Source organism: Penaeus vannamei, chromosome 20 (genome assembly GCF_042767895.1).
Source record: "Penaeus vannamei isolate JL-2024 chromosome 20, ASM4276789v1, whole genome shotgun sequence".
Lineage (NCBI taxonomy): Eukaryota > Metazoa > Arthropoda > Malacostraca > Decapoda > Penaeidae > Penaeus > Penaeus vannamei.
Window position 1 is genome coordinate 21,960,905 of NC_091568.1, and position 5,000 is coordinate 21,965,904.

Genomic DNA, 5,000 nt, shown 5'->3' on the forward strand with positions numbered 1-5,000 from the left:
TATCCTCATTAACATCATCAAAGTTAATAATATTGCACCATACAGTGCAGCATCAACTTTGAGCTTCCCATTTTCTTCCAGTTTTAAAACGGGCAGAGGTGCTCCGCGCGCTCATCAGCCAGGTGCAGTTGCTTATATTTGACTCCGCCCCTATAAATAGGGGCGGAGTCATAGGCGCCGGAAGATAGGCCTGATGATTATGATAGTTTTACATAGTAAATTAGGATATAGCATGAGTATATCTTCCAATGTATCAGATGCTATAAAATAATCACATAGTTCTTTATACCTCATGTTAGTTGGTCTGAAAGGCTGTATGACATGACACGCCGAGATATAATGCTCAAGCGTTCGCTTATTTCCCTCGCTACACAGTCTACATCTAGATTAATCTGCACTTCTTGCACCTTGCAGTTGCCAATACATTCTATAACCTAAACGTATTCTGGCAATAACCACGTCACATTGTCTGGTTTTCCTTCGGCGCCACCCATAGGAGGGCTTACAATCTCTATACTGATCGTAGTGCCTTATACTACAGCTTTCAGGCCTTTGTGAACTCGTCAGATCTATCAGTTCTTCATTATGAGAACTTTTTACTATATGTGCAACACTAGCAAGAGGCATTCCAAGATCTATATTTACAATATCTTTGCTACAAGCCTCTTTCGCCAATTTGTCTACATGGTCGTGCTTACGTACACCAACATGAGATGGTATCCATACAAATTGAATGATAAAATTGCGCTCTCTTGCTTAAGTTACGTTACGCTTAATGCAGGTCACAATTTCCTCATCACCATCTGTTTTGAAGGAACTTAGTGTCTGAAGAGCGCTTTGAGAATCACAAAAAACTACTCCAGAGCCCCGAGACATTAAGTATTCTGTTGCAAGGAGTATACCTGCCAACTCCGTTTGAGTAGTGCTGGCCCAATTTTGTACTCTCATATGAACGTGATGTTGCAATAAACCATTTTTGTATAAAGCGCAAGCACAACCAGTTTTGTATCCAGACTGTACGGATCCGTCAGCGTAACACTCGTACACAATCGCCCATAAATTCTAAGTGTTCCTTTACCGTCGCCAAAGCAATTTGTTTCAACACAGTTTGGTACACTATTTTTTGTTTTGTTTTGTTTTGTTTTGTTTTTGCGGTAGACATGTAAAGTGCCAATCACTGATGATTTTTTCCACGGGGGAATGGATCGACCTGTTGGTATCTTACTGATGGGGACGTTAAGCTTGGCAATGTTCATGCAAATTTTGTGTACCAGAGAACGCTCGTGTGTCTGATTAGCCTCGTCTGCTTGCGTGATTTTATGTTGCAGCTGTTTTTTGGAAATATGTGAGGTACAAGTGTTCACTCTGAGGTCTGACCCCAAACAAATATTATTCTATCAAAAATGGATGGTGTTTAGTTCTGATCTCATGTTCACTGTCCTTGCTGTTCTCGGGGCGCCGGGGATAATCCTCATAGCTTCGTTTTGTACTATCTCCAAATTATTTATTTCTGATTCCTTATACTACAATAAGTGTAGTGCATGGTAGTTTACAACTGACCTTATAAAAGCCAAGTAAAACAATCTAGCGAGCTTAACATTGATGCCATGTCCCTTTCCGACTAGGACTTTCAGCGGTTTCAATCTCTCCCAGTCTCTTCTTCAGAGAAGTGATCAGGTCTGCATCATTTACGTTCACCCTGAGATATTTATACTTATAACACATGTTAAGCTCCTGGTTTCCTATGTGAAACGTGGGTGGGGGTATAATGCCCGGGTTGAGAGCCATTGCTTTCTCAGTTATGTGTTCGTCGAGAATTCTTGGCATTCTTTCATATGATGATGCACTGACACATATGTCATCAGCATAACATATAATAGATTCCCCATCCCCAAGTGGAATATTTGTCACCAATTTGTGCATAAGGACATTGAACAGCATAGGGCTGAGAACTCCTTGTGGCGTCCCAAGTTCAAAGGGCTGTGAGGTGGAACTCCTCTGTTTGCAATGTCAAAAGCTGGCTTAAGATCAAGAAAAACTGTGCTTCCCTGGATTAAAGCTTGAAAAATACTCTGCAAAGCAATGTTGTGTACTACGTCCCGGTAAGAGTCCGTGCAGTCTGTGAGATACTTTACCTTGTAACCTTTCTAGGACTTTGCATAAACATGAGGTTAGTGAAATCGGGCGGTGTTTATCAGTGTTTGGTTTCGGTATAGGGATGATTAGACTGCACGTCCAGGAGTCAGGTAGAATACCTTGTGACAAGCTCAACCTGTACAGGTGCTAAAGGGGATTACCAGGTACCTGGGCTATAAGGCGAAGGACACTATAGGTAATTCCATCTTCACTTAGGGCGGACGCCTTGCCTTTGCTTAGTGCATTGTTCAATTCCCACTCACTAATCTCAGCAGTCAGAAATGTCGGAAGTGTTGGTGTGAACGGTGGGTGTTTTACCACGTAGAGTTTCAAGGTCTGGGACCACTCGCTCCAAAAGCGACTCCTGTGCCGCGTCCTGACCTGCGAGTGTGATATTCGTTGGCCTTGAGAACGGTCTTTTTTCGACCAGTATTATCGTTAGAGAAACAATATGGAACTAATAGATAATTATATCATATACAAGTATTTCATAAATGATTGGTTATCCATAATCATTATCATCATCATCGTCATTGTTATCATAATCATATTTCTGTTATCATAGTTATTATTAATATCCTTATTGTTATTATGATTAAAATTATTATTATAATTTTATTGTTATAGTAGTAGTATCATTATTATTGTTTATTATTATCATTATTCCTCAATAATAAATATATTACTTTTAGTGCTGTTATCATTACTGTCGTTATTATTGTCGCGATGATTATCATTTATTATGAAAGTAAATGGATACTCTAACTGATTTTTCATTGTTGTTGTTATCATTATTATTATCATTATTATTACTAATATCATCATTCTTAATAATATTGTCGTTACTATTATCATTATCATTATTGTTATCATTGTCAGCATTAACATTTTTTTAACGTTTTTATCATTATTATAATTTTGATAATGATAACATAAAGATATTCATAATAACAATACTGATGATAAAAATTACAATTATTATTATCATTATTTTTATTATTACTATATGAATCATCATTAACATTATTATTAATGTAATTTCTGTGATTACATTAATAATTTCATCATTATAATTATCATACGATTATCATTAACGCTTATCATTACTTATTTTTATTTTTATTGTCATTATGGTTATTACTACATCTATGACTCTTTCTTTTGTTCTTGATTTTATTATTAATAATCCTAATATTGTTATTACCTTTGTTAGTCATATTCTGTGCACTAATGATATTATGATTTTTTGATGATCATTATGATTTTTACTTTCAATAACATTGTCAAAATGAATTATGTTTTTACTATAATTGCCGTTGATGTTATCATCAATATTATGGATATTATCATTATCAATATATATTTTTTTCTATAATGATTCATATTTTTGTTGCTATTACTATAATCATGAATATGATTATGATTCTTGCCATTATTACTACTATCACCATTATAATCATCATCACTGTCATCATCTGCATGATCATGGTTATTATTGTTATCAATATTTCTATTTTTGTTCTTTTATTATCATTGTTGTTTTTTTATATTTTTTATCATCATTACCCTTTTTTATCATTATAGTTATCAAAATTATTGTCATTATCATTATCATTACTGATACTTTCATTATAGTTTTTATCATTTTCATCATTATAGTTTTCATTATCGGTAATTTTCTATATTACGTCCGCATAACCGATATCGACGATTTTGGTATCGTTGGATTCCTCTCACTTTATACAATGCAAATATGTAGGCTTTATTGCGCGGAAACCCCTTGCTAGCGATAAACTTGGCCCCAATATCGGGGGCGACGATGTCGGAGCGGCGGACGTAATATATGAAATTACCTTAATAATATAACCTCACAGTGAAAATAATCATGATTATTCACATGACTTTCCATTGAAGGGGGCTGTGCCCCCTGCGACCCCCCCTGGGGGGGGGGCTGCCGCCCCCCAACCCCCGCCGAGGAAACAAAACCTCCACCACGTATTCACGGCAGGATAGAGCGCACACGAACTAGATGCGGAGCCGATAACCAACAATAACCTAGGATTTTTAAGGTACTAACCTGATTGATTAATGCCGCTAATTAGTAGGGAGGGTGCGCCTTTGCTGCAGAATGTTAAGGAGGCAGGGTGCGTCCGGCAGGAGGTCCTAGGCCGGAGGATACAGCTTTCTCCCGACGGAGGAGGCCGTGGCGGAAGCATATTTCTAGCATTTTTCCTGGCTAGTTGCAATTTCAAGCATTATGTGAATAACCATGGTTATTTTCACAGGGCGTTATATTATCAGAGCTATTTAACCCCGCATTTTCCCTGGAACCTTTCATGCCCTCCCCTGCTATCGGGGCCAAGTTTGTCGCTAACGGGAGGTTTCCGCGCAATTAAAACTATATATTTGCAATGTGGAGAGTGAGAGGAATCCAACGATACCAAAATCGTCGATATCGGTTATACGGACGTAATATAGAAAATTACCTTATTATCATTACTTTTATTGTTGTTATAATTATAATTGTTATTATTATTGGCATCATTACAAGAACAATAATTATCATTGTTATTATGACTATTATCATCATTATAATTATTATTCATTATTATCATTATTTTGATTATTGTTACTATTATATTCAATTTATATACATTATTACTAGCATTATTATTATTATCATCATTATTTTTACAATTATTATCATTATTAATTTAATTTCATTATTACTACCATTATTATTATCATTATTTTTACTATTATTATCATTATTAATTCAATTTCTATCATTATCTACTATTACTATTATTAGTATCATTGTTATTAATATTATGATCATTGCTTTTTATATTTTTTGCCGTTTC

General features: G+C 35.6%; 1 protein-coding gene across 1 annotated transcript in view; it reads right to left on the reverse strand.

The window, feature by feature from the left end:
• Nucleotides 1-3,120: 3,120 nt before the first annotated feature.
• Nucleotides 3,121-5,000, reverse strand: part of LOC138865266 (U-scoloptoxin(01)-Cw1a-like) — a 15,298-nt gene continuing 13,418 nt past the window's right edge. Inside the window, exon 2 of the mRNA XM_070135203.1 lies at nt 3,121-5,000. This exon is cut by the window's right edge and continues 1,237 nt beyond it. The gene's annotated coding sequence lies outside the window, so the exon portion shown is untranslated.